Consider the following 17,128-nt stretch of genomic DNA (forward strand, 5'->3'; position numbering starts at 1 on the left):
TCCCACAAGAAACTAAGCAACATAGGTAATATGTTTCAGAATCCTTTGACAAATTCAGGCTTTAGTCTTACACAGAATCTAAACCATATATGTTAGTGTTCATTTACATTTATTGTGGCATAAAGGAAGAGTTACAGTTTGGTCACTCATGATTTTATTCATATCTCAAAAATCTGGAGAACAGTAAACATTCTTCCAGGCCACAAAGTCTCCTTAGAATTATGAGCCCCACAATGTCTTCAGCTCATTTCTGGTCCTGATAGACACATACCGAGAAAGCAGGAACCCCAACTTTGAAGTGGAGATAGAAGTGGGTCCGGAATATGGGACGAGGTAGGATAGGAAACAACTCTGTGTCAAGAGCTGCTTTACATGAAGAAAGCTAAAACAGATTTATCGCCTTGACACAGCTAACTCGGTTCCCCTAGGCAGCTCTAAAGTGAACACTTGTGATATTCATATTAAGATCCCTGTTGATTACCAAACATAAAAGTGAATTGGGCTATAAGAGGGGAAAGAACGTGAATAGCAGCTGCCACAGATATGGCACCTGCAACGTTTCTCTATGCTGTCTTGTAACAGGTCTGCTTATAAGGCCTTCTATTGCTAGTACATAAAAGAAGGCTTTTCCTGTGTCTGATACATATAGATTTAATAGAAGGAGAAGACTCCTAGACAACATCGTATGAGAAGTACTACCTTGGAGATGCAATAGACTATCAGAGTACTCTTGGCTCGGTTTGCTAAACATATAAAATTGGCATAAACTTAGCCAAGGAATACATAGTCTTGCCCTTTTACAATCCTTTAACAAATCAGTAAAATCAAGGTTTGCAAATATTCATTTTTTACACTTTTATGGAAGATTAAGTTCACTACTATCATTAATATTTTTGGTACCTATTTCGTCATTTTATTTGGAATGAACAAATAAATTATACCACTTTATTCAATAACAAACCACTTTATTCAATAACAAACATGTTTAACAGTCCATACAGTGGTTCTATTTTGTCCTTTTTTTTAAACCAAGTATTTGTCTTTAATTATCTTACTTTCTTCTGTAGCACTTACTTTTCTTTTTGTTGATTGTCCAAAGCTGCCAAAATGCTGCTGAAATGGCCACTGAATATCAGTTATAGAAAATGAGAAAAGAACTAATTAGATTAAATATATTCTTAAATATTTTAGTAAATTTAATATATTTATATTTAGTAGATTTGTTTCATTTCTATCTGCTTTTGCTATTACGATAAAGGTATTTTAGACCAATGAAACAACATGGAGAACCTAGAGGTAAGGCTGCACACCTACAACTTTCTGATCTTTAACACACCTGAGAAAAACAAGCAGTGAGAAAAGAACTCCTTATGTAATAAATGTACTGGGATAACTGGCTAGCCGTATGTCCAAGATTAAAACTAGATCCCTTCCTTTCACCATATACAGAAATCAACAAAAGGTAGAATAGAGACTTAAGTGTAAAACTCAAAACAGTAACAAGTGTGAAAGGCAACCGAGGAACTACCACTGAAGACATAGGCACAGGCAAAGATTTCAGGACAAACATGCCAAAAGCAGTTGCAACGAAAGCCGAAATTGACAAATGGAATGCAATTAAACAAAAGAGCTTCTGCACAGCAAAAAAGAGACTATCAACAGAGTAAACAGATAACCTAGAGAATGGGAAAAAAAAGTTTTGCAAACTCTGCATCTGGCAAAATCTACCATCTAGTATCAACAAGGAACTTAAACACATTTACCAGGAACAAAACCAAACAACTCCATTTAAAAGTGGGCAAAAGTTATGAACGAACACTTTTCAAAAAAAGAGTACATGCATGTAGCCAACAAGCATATGAAAATAAGCTCAACATCACAGCTCATTAGAGAAATGCAAATCAAAGCCACAGTGGGATACCATCTCACACCAGTCAGAATGGCTACTTAATAGGGTAAAAAAACAACAGACACTGGTGAAGTTGTGGAGAAAAAGGAATGCTGATACACTGTTGGTGAGAGTACAAATTAGTTCAACACATTGTGGAAAACAGTTTGGCAATTCCTCAAAAACCTGAAGACAGAAGTACCACTCAACTCAGCAATCTCATTACTAGCTGTTTACCCAAAGGAATAAAAGACATTCTATCATAAAAACACATGCATGTGTTATGTTCAATGCAGCACTTTTCACAATAGCAAAGACATGGAATCGACCTAAATGCCCATCGATGATGACTGGGTAAAGGAAATGTGGTACCTATACACTGTGGAACACTAAGAAACCATTAATAAGCACAAGATCATGTCTTTTGCAGGGACATGGATGGAGGTGGAGGCCATTATCCTTAGCAAAGTAATGCAGGAATAGAAAACCAAATACCACGTGTTCTCATTCGTAAGTGGGAGCTAAAGGATGGGAATGAGTGGATGCATAGAGTGGAGCAAAACACACTGGGACCTGTCAAAGTGTGCAGAGTGGGAAGAGATTGATCAGAAAAAATAACTAACGGGTGTTAGGCTCAATACCTGGGTGACGAAAGTAATCTGTACAACAAACCCCCATGATAACACATTTACCTATGTAAGAAAACCAAACTTGTACCTTTGAATCTACAATAAAATTGAAAAAATAGAATAAATGTATTTGTTTTTACTAACTTTCATTAGTCAACTGTGCTTACATGAAAGTTAAGCACACATACGTAACCAGAGGTTGACTGTCTGACAAATTTCCATAGATTGGCATGCCAGGAAAACAAGTTTTATAGATTATTCTTTCACTAGAAGAATGCACTCCTATCTTTGGGCAAAAATGTTTTCCTAAACTAGAGGTTTTTTATATTGTGTTTATTGTCAACCACAGTGAAAATACTGTGCTTTTAAAAGATATTAAAACCAGTAAGAAATTTCTCTCTCTAGCTTGTCAAGATAAACACATTAAATTCTAAACTGCTCTGATGTCTGTCTATCTCCACTGGAGGGATGCTGAGCAGAATTAACTCAGACTCTTAGTTCTTGTTATTACACTTCTGCTCTCCTTTCTCTATGGCTGTGTCTAGATTCCAGGTTTTGTGGCATCAGTGTCCTTATATCAGGCTTACTAAAATCTCTTACAAGTAACAGAGAGGCCTCAAAGAAGGGTAAGAGCCCTAAGACAGTGCTAAGAAGTACTGCTCCTAAGTCCCTGAAGGCATCAAACCTTTTACTTTTTCCCCAAAAATATATCTCTGTCAACCAGGGTTACCACTTTTTGTTTCCCCATTGTTCTGCTTCTTCACTGTAGATTTAATATTCATCAAATCTTATAATGACCAGTATCAGAAGCTGAACTACAATTCAGGTTTTTCAACCGTTTTCTGTATGCAAGGCACTATACCAATTTATGGTCTATAATAATAAGGCAAGTTTACACTCTAGTGGAAGAGCAAATACTGACCAAATAAGTATGTATTTAATTAAATTCTTTAATATAAATTTACCTTATTTTTATAGTCCACCTATATATCTCTCTCTGTCTCTATTTCTGTACTTGAGAACTAGCAAAATAGTTTTTTAAACTTCCAAAATGCATCCTTGCCTGAGGTTCAGTGTATATGACTGAATTTATAGAACATGTTGAATCTTTGATCTAATAATGTTCCACAATAATACTGATGAAAATGATGAGTTTTATTGGAAGAAGTGGTGAGTTCTTATGCAAAGACCCTATGTGGGTCCCAATCCCTTAGACGCTACATTGCTGAAGAATTTTAGTTTAATTGGAAATCATCTGTGACCTTGCCATTGTCAGTCTTGTTTTGGCAGGTCTAATTAGGGACTAGTTAGTTATAGTGCTGCCTAAATTTGCAATTATTGACATGGTCAAATAAAGAGGGAAAAAAGTAATTTGTAATGTAAAAGTCAAATAGGCATTGGTACAATGAAAACTAGGCTCCAGAATGTGGTTCCAGTGAATTCTTTGAATACAAGGTATCAAGGAAAGAGTCATGAAGACCTCTATCAAGAGAATGAGATGAAACTGGCTTCTGGGTCTTTCTTGTTAGCCTGACTATGGAAATATTAACAAATGGCCAGATTATAGGAGCTACTGGTAACCAGCAGCTCTCCTGGACTTATCCTGACTAGTTCTGGGACAGACACAGATAGGCCTGGGGGTTGGAAATGTGTTTGTTGAAGAATGTACATTCTTTTTCTGCCTTGTCCTTATCCTTCATACTATACTTCCTATATCCTGGAGATGAGCAGTAATACATATTGAGCAGTTTCTATTGCCAATGTTTGTTGTACAAATTTGCCATCATAGGGAACATTGTCTCCTTTGTCCTGAAACAGATTTTTTTCTCATACTTATATGTAAAACACTGAAGTTTGACTTTGGCTAATTCTGGCAATGGTGCAAAAACAAATGTGAAAAGATAACGAATCCAACTGACTTTTGCTTGCTTTTTCTTTCCCCTACGCTCACTTTACCTTCAACCCCTCATCATGTGGAATGAACCTCTTCAGCACCTGCAGAAGGAGTCTGAGATCTCAGAGGGAGCATGCATACTACTTTGATCTAATAATTTTAAACAATAAAATTGAGGAAAATGATTAGACATCTGGAAGAAGCTGGTGAGTTCTTATGCGCAGACCCTACATGGGTCCCAATCCCTTAGATGCTGCACAGCTGAAGAATTTTAGTTTAACCAGAAATCACCCCTTACCTTGTCATCATCAGTCTTCCTTCAGCAGATCTAACTAGAGACTAGTTGTTACAGTGTTGCCTACATTAACAATTGTTGATATGCTCAAAAATAGAGGAAAGAAAAGTAATGTAGGGAGACCATGTATTTTAAAACTAGTTCTCCTACACTTTAATTAAATGTATACTTAAATGTATAAAATTATATAATTAATTGGAATGATTAGACATAGTTAGAAATCATAGCTTTCTATTGTCAAGTCTCCAATAACTGCACAAAAATGGCTGCTGCTTTCCACAATCAGTTTTATTAATAATAAAAAGTTGTCTTGAGCTGAGAACACTACATTCTTTTTACAGTATGATTTTACAGATTAAAAGGTTTTTCGTAACTGATATGAAGAAGTGATAAAAGTTATAACTTCTTAGAAACTTTTTTGTAAGACTAGTATTTTACATCCTTTCATGTAACTTCCAGATAAGATAATATCATCTCTTTTCAATATTCTGAAAGTCTTCTAGGTATATAAAGTTGAGTCTTGACTAATGCATATCAGAGTACTATGTGCCTGTACCAAAGAAAAAAAAATCTGTCGTCTTTTAAAAAATATACTTCCTGGCCTGGCACGGTGTGGCTCACACCTGTAATCCCAGCACTTTGGGAGGCCGAGGCAGGCGGATCACGAGGTCAAGCGATCGAGACCATCCTGGCTGTGGTGAAACCCCATCTCTGCTAAAAATACAAAAATTAGCCGGGTGTGGTGGCACGCCTCTGTGGTCCCAGCTACTCGGGAGGCTGAGGCAGAAGAATCACTTGAACCCAGGAGGCGGAGGTTGCACCGAGCTGAGATTGCGCCACTGGACTCCAGCCTGGTGACAGAGCAAGGCTCCATGTCTCTCTCTCTCTCTCTCTCTGTCTCTTTCTCTCTCTCTCTCCATATATGTGATGTGTGTGTATACATATATATGTATATACACTTCATAACCTTATTCTATAAATAAAATATGTAGTTTTTTAATCAAAATACATTATATGGCACACTCAGTAGAAGTAAAATGTTCTATAACTAAGCTGTAAACCCATACACACCTGTTAAACTGGGGAAACATTTTAAATAACTGAGTTTTACTATTAATAATTATATAGTGAAATCTATTTGTAACTTTTTCTCAGTTTCAGTTTTAGAAGGTTCTCCTGTTTGTTGGTTTGTTTTAAGACACACTCTCCCTCTGTTGCCTATACTAGAGTGCAGTGGCACAATCTCAGCCCACTGCAACCTCCGCCTCCTGGGTTCAAGAGATTATCCTGCCTCAGCCTCCCAAGGAGCTGGGATTTCAGGCTCATACCACCATGCCCAGCTAACTTCTATATTTTTAGTAGAAATGAGGTTTCATCATGTTGGCCAGGCTGGATGGGAACTTCTAACTGCAAGTGATCCACCTGCCTCAGCCTCCCAAAATGCTGGGATTACAGGCATGAGCTACTGTGCCTGTCCAGATTTTATCATTTTGGAACTTATTATCTGAAAGGAAAGTTTCAATCAGGCAAAGAAATGCAGATTTTTAATTAATTTTTTTCACTGCAGCTTCAAATTCTTGGGCTTTAAGTAATCCTCCCTCTTCAGCCTCCCAAGTAACTTGGACAGCAGGCAATAGCTACTGAACCCAGGTCAGATTTTTGACCTTCTAACACCAATCAGTTTAGGCATTAGCTGTCAAATGCACTATTCCAAATGATGCATTTATTAAACAATACAAATTTAAAATTAAGATAGCAGGAGAGTTTCAGCAGTTTTAAAAATATAGTTACTCATGTGTTCAATAATTAAATCTTGTTAAATCCTTCATTTTATTATAGATACATGTAGTTTTCCCAGCCAATACTCTTTTTTTTTTTTTGGTATTTTTTTTTTATTGCATTTTAGGTTTTGGGGTACATGTGCAGAACGTGCAAGACAGTTGCATAGGTACACACATGGCAGTGTGTTTTGCTTCCTTTTTCCCCTTCACCCACAGTTGTCATTTTTCCCCAGGCTATCCCTCCCCAGCTCCCCAACCCACTGGCCCTCCCCATTTCCCCCCAATAGACCCCAGTGTTCAGTACTCCCTTCCCTGTGTCCATGTGTTCTCATTGTTCGTCACCCACCTATGAGTGAGAATATGCGGTATTTCATTTTCTGTTCTTGTGTCAGTTTGCTGAGAATGATGTTCTCCAGATTCATCCATGTCCATACAAACGACATGAACTCATCATTTCTGATTGCTGCATAATATTCCATGGTGTATATGTGCCACATTTTCCCAATCCAGTCTATCATCGATGGGCATTTGGGTTGGTTCCAGGTCTTTGCTATTGTAAACAGTGCTGCAATGAACATTCGTGTGCATGTGTCCTTATAGTAGAATGATTTATAGTCCTTTGGATATATACCCAGTAATGGGATTGCTGGGTCAAATGGAATTTCTATTTCTAAGGCCTTGAGGAATCGCCACACTGTCTTCCACAATGGTTGAACTAATTTACACTCCAACAGTGTAAAAGTGTTCCTTTTTCTCCACATCCTCTCCAGCATCTCTTGTCTCCAGATTTTTTAATGATTGCCATTCTAACTGGCGTGAGATGGTATCTCAATGTGGTTTAGATTTGCATCTCTCTGATGACCAGTGATGATGAGCATTTTTTCATATTTTGTTGGCCTCATATATGTCTTCTTTTGTAAAGTGTCTGTTCATATCCTTTGCCCATTTTGAATAGGCTTGTTTGTTTTTTTCCTGTAAATCTGTTTGAGTTCTTTGTAAATTCTGGATATCAGCCCTTTGTCAGATGGGTAAACTGCAAAATTTTTTCCCATTCTGTTGGTTGCCGATTCACTCTAGTGACTGTTTCTTTTGCCGGGCAGAAGCTGTGGAGTTTGATTAGGTCCCATTTGTCTATTTTGGCTTTTGTTGCCAATGCTTTTGGTGTTTTGTTCATGAAGTCCTTGCCTACTCCTATGTCCTGAATGGTTTTGCCTAGATTTTCTTCTAGGGTTTTGATGGTGCAAGGTCTTATGTTTAAGTCTTTAATCCATCTGGAGTTAATTTTAGTGTAAGGTGTCAGGAAGGGGTCCAGTTTCTGCTTTCTGCACATGGCTAGCCAGTTTTCGCAACACCATTTATTAAACAGGGAATCCTTTCCCCATTGCTTGTTTTTGTCAGGTTTATCAAAGATTGTATGGTTGTAGATATGTTTTGTTGCCTCTGATGCCTCTGTTTTGTCCCATTGGTCTATATCTCTGTTTTGGTACCAGTACCATGCTGTTTTTATTACTGTAGCCTTGTAGTATAGTTTGAAATCCGGTTGGGTGATGCCTCCCGCTGTGTTCTTTTTGCTTAGAATTGACTTGGCTATACGGGCTCTCTTTTGGTTCCATATGAAGTTCATGGTGGTTTTTTCCAGTTCTGTGAAGAAAGTCAATGGTATCTTGATGGGGATAGCGTTGATTCTGTAAATTACTTTGGGCAGTATAGCCATTTTCACGATATTAATTCTTCCTAACCATGAACATGGAATGTTTCTCCATCTGTTTATGTCCTCTCTTATTCGTTGAGCAGTGTTTTGTAGTTTTCCTTGAAGAGATTCCTTACGTTCCTTGTGAGTTGTATTCCTAGGTATTTTATTCTCTTTGTAGCAATTGTGAATGGCAGTTCGTTCTTGATTTGGCCTTCTTTAAGTCTGTTATTGGTGTAGAGGAATGCTTGTGATTTTTGCACATTGATTTTATATCCTGAGACTTTGCTGAAGTTGCTTATCAGTTTCAGGAGTTTTTGGGCTGAGATGATGGGGTCTTCTAGGTATACTATCATGTCGTCTGCAAATAGAGACAATTTGGCTTCCACCTTTCCTATTTGAATACCCTTTATTTCTTTTTCTTGCCTGATTGCTCTGGCTAGAACTTCCAGTACTATACTGAATAGGAGTGGTAAGAGAGGGCATCCTTGTCTAGTGCCGGATTTCAAAGGGAATGCTTCCAGTTTTTGCCCATTCAGTATATTAGCTGTTGGTTTGTCGTAAATAGCTTTTATTACTTTGAGATATGTTCCATGGATACCGAGTTTATTGAGGGTTTTTAGCATAAAGGGCTGTTGAATTTTGTCGAATGCCTTCTCTGCATCAATTGAGATAATCATGTGGTTTTTGTTTTTGGTTCTGTTTATGTGGTGAATTACGTTTATAGATAGACTTGCGTATGTTGAACCATCCTTGCATTCCCGGGATGAAACCTACTTGATCATGATGGATAAGTTTTTTGATTTGCTGTTGCAATCAGCTTGCCAATATTTTATTGAAGATTTTTGCATCTATGTTCATCAGGGATATTGGCCTGAGGTTTTCTTTTCTTGTTGGGTCTCTGTTGGGTTTTGGTATCAGGATGATGTTGGTCTCTTAAAATGATTTGGGAAGGATTCCCTCTTTTTGGATTATTTGGAATAGTTTCAGAAGGAATGGTACCAGCTCCTCTTTGTGTGTCTGGTACCATTCCTTTTGAATCCATCTGGACCTGGGCTCTTTTTGTGTGGCAGGCTCTTAATTGCTGCCTTGACTTCAGACCTTGTTATTGGTCTATTCATAGTTTCAGCTTTCTCCCTGTTTAGGCTTGGGAGGACACAGGAGTCCAGGAATTTATCCATTTCTTCCAGGTTTACTAGTTTATGTGCATAGAGTTGTTTGTAATATTCTCTGATGATGGTTTGAATTTCTGTGGAATCTCCAATAATCTTAGATTTTGGAATTTGTTGCTGATTCTTTAACTAACAGAAGACCAGGGAATGAACAACAGTTGGCAGGACAACACAATAATCTAAAATAGCATAGTCCGGCTCACTTCCAGAGTGGCTTCTGCTCCCTCCTGCTTTATCCTTGACATAGGAGAACAATCATCTCATATAAATTTAGAAATTGTTTCATGATTTTAACTATCCTCCTGCTGTCAGAGGTATTCAAACCAGAGAATGGATTCTTTCTTTTTTCTTTCTTATATCCTGGAAATTTCTTTGTCCTGAGATGTGGAAGGAAAAAAAAAAAACCATTCTCATAAGCTGCCTCAAAGCTTGGCTCCATTTTGGTAAGTGTCTCTCATCACTGTGTTTGCCAGATATCATTAATAAACCCATTTTAATTTCTAATCTTATGCTTTTCAGAAATAGGCACATAATTTCCCTGACCTCCCATGTCACTTTCAGCTAGCCAAAGTATGATGAGAGAGCTCAGTCTAGGTGAGGGCTCTTAATTCCTAAGAGAAGCCAGAAATATCTTGCAATGGTAAGCAAAAAGTTCTGAGACGAGAGCATTGGTTCATTCTAGGACAAAGGTGGCAGTACATGAGGGCACTAAGAAATAATTTGAACCAGAGAATCCATATGAAGCCCCATGTTTTTTACCCCAGTCAACACCTAAACTTTATCTAGGTCCAATAAAACCTCACAGTTTAAATGTACCTACAATGAGCTTCCTAGACCTTCAGCCTCCTTCCTTTGGTTAGCGAGTAAAAAACAAAAACTGACCATCCAGTTTGATAGATGATGATCACATCCTCTCTGAGAGCAGTTTCTAGTCTGTTAGCACCCCTGCACCTGGCATTGACAATTCTTGACACTCTATGGCATGATCGAAGATGATGATGATTGGGAAATGATTCAGAAGAATGACTGATGCTCCCCTTACCCAGATTGCTCCTGGCTTGGTCACATGGAAAGAGAACATTATTTTCCAGGAGAACACAATGGTTGACGATTTGACCTCAGGAACAAAGGCAGAGAATATCACTGTCATCTTTGCCATCCCTCCAACACAACGGGAAGGTGAAAAATTATTTAGAGAAGTGCTGGTAGTACCAAGGGACAGGTTCTTACCCTCCTGTGCCAATGTTCCTCACTGGTGACAAGGAGCACTAATAGCACTAATCTCCTAAGTTTAAGATGAAATACAACATCTTAAGAATGCCAGAAACATTCTGTATCTTGATCTAAGAGTGAGTTTGTAACAACAGCGTATTTGCCAAAGTCCATGGAGCTATTTATTGTAACGTTTTATAATACAGTACTTTTGGGGAAAAAGTGATCTACAAAATACCTCTGGTAAAGAGAAAATGCATGCATAGTAAATGCACAGCTCAAGGAATTATGAGATGAATGTGTATCTGTGAACTACACCTTCAAAAAGAACATCGGTTATTGACATCATAAAAGCCCTCTTTGTTAATATCCCCTCAAGGCATCTCTAACCCTGGTTTTAACATTTAAACTTTCTATGTGGAATCATACATTATGTACCATTTTGTCTCTGACTTCCTTGGCTCATCAGGCTGAGACTTCACAACATACCAATTCTCTTGAATATGATATGGGATGGGGACAGGGACGTGCTACATAGAGAAAGGTGGGGTCCCTGGAGAGGGCTCCACCCTCAGGCCTGTGGCCACAAACCTAGGTGAGGACTGGCACTCCTGTGTTCACACTCAAATGTTGCATTTGCCAAGACCACCCTGGCGCACTACGCCTCCCATCCTGTGCCTATAAAAATCCCTAGACCGTAGCAGGGACACTCACAAGTGGCTGGATGTCAAGAAGAACACACTGGCAGAAGAACACACAACAGGCCATGGACAATAGAACAATGCAGACACCAACGGAAATTCAACCAAGGATGGTGAAAGTAGAGTCTGAACTCTGAGTGGCCCAACTCCAGGGGAAGACCACCTTCCCACTCCATCTCTTTTCTGGCTCGCCATCCATGTAGTGAGAGCTACTTTCCCTGCTCAATAAAACCCTGCACTCATTCTCCAAGCCCATGTGTGATCTGATTTCTCCTGTGCACTAGGGAAGGAAACCCATGATACAGAAAGTCCTCTGCTCTTCTGATAAGGCAAAGGGTCTGAGTGAGCTGATTAACACAAGCCACCTGCATATGGCAAAGCTGAAAGAGCAGTCTGTAACACACGCCCAGTGAGCTTCAGGAGCCATAAACATTCAACCTTACCCAAGGCCAGGGGGTTGGAGCCCACACGCTCCACAATCTGCCTGTCTGCTTGCTCCCCTGACAGGTTTGAGCTTCAGGGCACTCAAAGAAGTGCCACTTCTCCTGTGTAACGCCCTGCCAGGGAGATAGGGAAACTTTTCCTGTTTCAACTGGGGACTCATCTGAGATCCCAGAAGGTGAGCGAAAATGTGAAGATCTGCTTCTTTTCCAAAACCCTGCCACCTCTCTTTCTTACAGATGAAAGGATCTGTTTCCCTTCAAGGAGATTTAACTGCCCTAAGTGGGCTGGTCAAACCCCACCTTTGTCTCTTTTCTCTTTCTCGTGGTTTGAAATGGCTGTTAACACGTCCTTTATAACGTTAAGGGTTTTGCTACCGGCTGCAGCAATGCTGTTAAGTAAAATGGCTCAGCTGCCAAAAGTGCAAATCTGATGAACTGTCCTTAGAGGTGCCATCTCTGCCACCAGCCTGACAGACGCAAACACACACAGTTCAGGGAGCCTCCCCTTACCTTGTTTCCTCCCCGCACGGGAACCCAGACATGTCCACAGCATGCAAAGGTTGTGTCTAACAGCCATGAGCTGGCGTAGGTGAGAGAAAACCAGGGTGGTAGCCAGGACCTCACAGGGCTGGCAGGCAAGTGCTTCTTGCCTGTCACACCAATGGAACCTTTCCTCCCCTGGCCAAGGAATTCAACCAAGTATGAACCAGAGGAAGCATACAAGGATTAAAGGGACCCACTTGCACAGGGCAAGGAGGTCTTTCCCTAGAACCTCCCCGTTTTGATCCTTAACCTGGTTTTTCTATTTTTTTCCTTTTCTGAGTGAGAGGACTCCCACTTCCCAACACTCTATTTCTGATAGGGAAGTTAACAAAGAACCATCCCTTGCTGGCTGACAACTGCAAATTCAGCAGGCCCGTTTGAGACACTACCCAAACAGAAGCAGTCTCTGAAATATCTTTTTTGGTCCCAAACTTCATTCCAAGCCTCCAGCTGAGAACTTAGAAAATAAGCCCAGGTCAGAGGGATCCAAAGTCAGGCAACGGGCACAATGTAAATAGGCAGCACTAATTCCTATTGACTCAACCCCCAACACCATGGAAGGAGGCCATACTCCCATGGCATAAACAGGCCCAGAGAACTCAAACTTTGTCAACAGCAGGGAGAAAGGTGGCACACATGAGGGTGGTTAATTCCTATTCTGCAGGTTTTCCCTGCTCCATGGGTCCACACTGCATTGGTACCTATGGCCAACACCTGCCAAGGTCACTGAGACTGAGGGATAAGTGGCGGAAGGGAAGGGAGGATACTAGCTTTCCTTCTCCATCACACACTCAGTTTTTGCTTCAGCAAAACTGAAGTTAAAGAAATGAGACATGCCTCTATTTCCTGTCTTTCAGAATGGGCAACCAGCTCTCTTCACCACTCCCAGCTTATATTCCTCGGCAGTGTGTCCTGAACCATTGAGACTGCTTTGACCCTCAGAATCTGGAGAAAAATGCCGATGGCCCTCAAAGGTTTGGAGAAATTAAAGACCGGGTTGGCCCTTTATAATTCAATTCTATACCATCAATTCAATTCAATTCTATACCACCTGGCAGCTGGAGCGTTTTCATAGACGTGAGAACAGATGGTCTGGCTCTCATATATGCAGGGCTTCTGTGACTTGCAAGGCAATCCAGAACTTTGCCAACAGTGTACGATTGATCCAGTCCTCCTGTTTGGCATCTCAGGGAAGACTTCAAGGGGCAAGCCTAGGAAATTAAGGATCTGAGTGCCAGAGGCACCCCAGCAGATGAGCCAGCTTCCTCCAGCTCTGCTCCTCCAGGTCCACCCAAACCTCCATATCCAGCTTCAGCCTCTCACTTGTCCCCTCCTAGAAATCCTTGCCCTTCACAAGCCCCAGACTCACTCTTGCCCCTCCATCATATTGTGATAACCTACCCTTTGTTAGCCTAACCAGTTCTCTCTTTCTTAGCTGAGAGCTGCACAGACTCTGGGATAGCTTCATGGGCTGGACAGACTCCCCTTTAGTTTCTTCACTTGCCCATCCCCTCCCCTGACTTCTTCCCTTCCCCTAAGCAGGTAGCTGGGCTAAGCTGACTACAAGCAGACAATGGAGTGTCCTTACTGATAAGATACCAAGTTAAGCTGTACCAGCCTCTCCTAGGGATGTCTCTGCTAATAGTATCAGCCACCCCTCCGAACCTGCCCGCTGATAACCAAAAGCCCCTACATCGGCAACTGTTTATCTTTCTGCAACAGTTTACCTTTTAATCTTTGCTTGCTCTGCTTCTGTAAAACTTGCTTTAGCTAGGCTCCCCTTCCCTCCTTTAAGCAAGGCATGAAAACAAACAAAGCCCCTTCTTCAGGGCTGAGAGAATTTTGAGCATTAGCCGTCTCTCGGTCCCCAGCAAACAGAGGACTCCTGATTCAATCTCAGCGTGTGGTGCTTTCTCTAACTCGCTGGGGTACCACAAAATGCCCAGTGAATCTGGGCCCAGTAAGGTCCAAGTCCCCTTCTCCCTATAAAACTTAAAGCAAATTTCCAGAATCTCACCCAAATATTTGAACTCTCCTGGAAAGATATGTTACTTCTGAATCAGTCCCTGATAGGCACTGCTGCTTGGATCTGGGGATGAGCTTTGCATCACACATAGCATCAGGGAATGGAGCAAATACCATCCAAGTGGAAGAGAAGCAGTATCAGTGAATTACCCTAAATGGGATACCAGTGATGGGATAGTAGACTGGAAGAGGAGACACTTTCAGGTGTGCGTAATGAAAGGCTTAATGTAGGACTAAGACCAAGCATCCCAATTATACTAAGTTGTCCACAACTGACCAAAGATTTGATGAAAATCTCACTACCTTCTTGGAAAAGCTGAGAGGTCTTGGTCAAGCACACCTCTCTATCCCCTGATTCACCTGAGGGACAGCTAATCCTAAAGGATAAATTTACAACTCAGGCAGCCCTTGATTTTAGGAGGAGGTGGAAGAAATGGTCCCTGGGGCCGGATAGTACATTAGAGGACCCCCTGAAAGTGGCAACCTCAGTCTTTTACAAGAGAGAAATGGGGACCCGAGAAAGAGGCATAAGCTTTAATGACCACCAGGTAAGCCCACAAACACCAGAATTTCCAGGCAGGGTACACCTGTTAACTGCTAAAAATATGGCTACAACAGGTACCTGTCTTCTAAAGTTTAAGTGATCCCATTCGAGATTTAATTTCTTTCAGCAATGCAAAACAGCTCGGTATACAATGTTTTTGTTAGTATATTTTACGTCTTAGCTCAATCTTTGGCCCTAAATTTTCCTTCTATGATATGCATTTAAACCATGCATATGTGACCTTATAAAACTTGTTTTGTTTTTCTCTCATGCAGAGGCCACCAAACTCCAAACAGGCAGGCAACCAGAGCCTCAAGACAAGCTAAGAACCCTTAATTAAACAGAGCTCTAGAAGGAATCTGACTGCCGTTTTCCTAAAAACAACGCCCCCTGTCAGAAGGAAGCAGCTAAGACTGGTTGTCTCCATGTTTTGATGGCAGTTAGATAGGTGTACCTCTTCAGAGGACAAACATGATACAAGAAGAAGGCAGGGTCCCTGGCAAGGGCTCCACCCTCGTGCCCGTGTACCTAGGTGAGAAGACGTACTCCTGTGTTCACACCCAAATCTTGCATTTTCCTAGAGCACCCTGGCCTGCCACAGCCGCCACCCTGTGCCTATAGAAACCCCAAGACCATAGTGGGCACACACGCAAACAGCAGGACATCAAGAGGTACACACTGGCAGATCACACAGATGGTGACAGACCACTGACAGTAGGGTGGTCTCGATGCCGAGGAAAATTCAGTAGAGTGTGGGTGGTCAAATGAGAGAGTCCAGTCACTGAGAAGCTCAGCTGCAGGGGAAGGCCAACTTCCTACTCCATCCCCTTTCTGGCTCCCCAGCTATCTACTGAGAGCTACCTCCCCCCCTCAATAAAACCTTGCATTCATTCTCCAAGCACACGTGTGATCTGTGGTCTGATTTTTCAGTGCGCTAGGGCAAGAACCTGGGATCCACACAGTCCTCCATCCTTGCAATAAGGCAGAGGGGCTAACTGGACTGATTAGCTAGACAAGTTGCCTGCAGACAGCAAAACCTAGAGAACACACTCCAGCACAGCCCCAAGAGCTGTACACACTCAATCCTAGACACTGCCATGGGGTCACAGCCCATGCTCCCCCTATGGGTTGGACCGCATGGGACACTGAAGAAGTGACCCACTCCCGTCATACGCCTTGTGAGGGGCATATGGAAACTTCGGTTTCAAATATATAGTATCTCATTACAGAAATCTATTCATTCTCCTTGCAGCTATTAAATTGAGCATCCCTGTGAATAGGCTCATCTTTGTAAAGATAGTCAGTTAATGTCTTAAGGAAAAGTTCTAAAAGGGCTCATGTTTTTCATACACACAACTGCTACGTAGCACACATCAGTACCATTTCCTGTTCACATGTGTTGTCAGGACAAGCTTGTCTAACTGTTCTCTTGACTGCTGTAGAGATGCATCCACTTCGTTTGTCCAAGAGGAATGAGACCATTGCATGGAATTCAGATCCTAACTGATCAGCTATTCTCTGAATCCAAAGAACTCATACTCCTAGAAATGGGCATTAGACTACTGTCTGTGGTCTTCAAAGGGCAAATACACATACTTGCGTGCAAATGCGCACACATTCAATGTATTAACCGTCAGTCCTGGAGAAGACAGATACAATGATTCAGTGAAAAATCACACCTAAAAATGCCTGATCAGGATGGAAGAAAATGGGAGACCATTTCTGGGGGTAGAAAGTTGACTTGGTCACTATTTGGCTGGTTCACTGCAGAATTTCCAAACAGTATCTATTCCACAAGTATTATCTACTAATCTTCAAACATCAGGAGTAAATTGTTTACTGAACTATATTACCATCAACCAAACCGAACAACTTGATAATTGCTAACCCAATTTTACCTACACTATCATTTTTTGGGAGATAGCAGTTCCCCAAAATCAGCTCATTTACTAAGTATGCCTGTAACTGATAAGGACAAACTCTTTTTAACTGAATGAACCCTATCACACCTCAGGTGCATTATCGTTAGTCATCAGGATGATAAATACAAATTAAAACAGGATAATAACATGCCTACGTAAATATATAAAGAGTTTAAGAAACCAAGTAATGGTGAGAAAAGTAGAGGAACCAGAAATCTCATCAACTGTGAGAGGAAGTGTAAAATGGTATACTTCTAACACTGAAAACATGCAGGAGCATTCGTATTTACCATAATCATATGAAAATGTTACCGTTACGAACTAGAAATCAGGTGCTATTTACACAATAGGATTCCATACAACAATCAGAATGTTACAATTCTAAGTGA

The 17,128-nt window shown here is 40.9% G+C and overlaps 1 long non-coding RNA gene across 1 annotated transcript in view; it reads left to right on the forward strand.

Moving 5' to 3' along the window:
* The window catches only part of LOC118150937 (uncharacterized), a 31,815-nt gene extending 16,590 nt beyond the window's left edge, over positions 1-15,225 (forward strand). Inside the window, exons 3-5 of the long non-coding RNA XR_004739051.3 lie at positions 4,510-4,617; positions 13,106-13,222; positions 15,093-15,225. This is a non-coding gene — a long non-coding RNA (uncharacterized LOC118150937). The remainder of the gene's footprint in view (positions 1-4,509; positions 4,618-13,105; positions 13,223-15,092) is intronic.
* Positions 15,226-17,128: the final 1,903 nt, after the last annotated feature.

The sequence above is a fragment of the Callithrix jacchus genome, chromosome Y (genome assembly GCF_049354715.1).
Source record: "Callithrix jacchus isolate 240 chromosome Y, calJac240_pri, whole genome shotgun sequence".
Taxonomy (NCBI): Eukaryota; Metazoa; Chordata; class Mammalia; order Primates; family Cebidae; genus Callithrix; species Callithrix jacchus.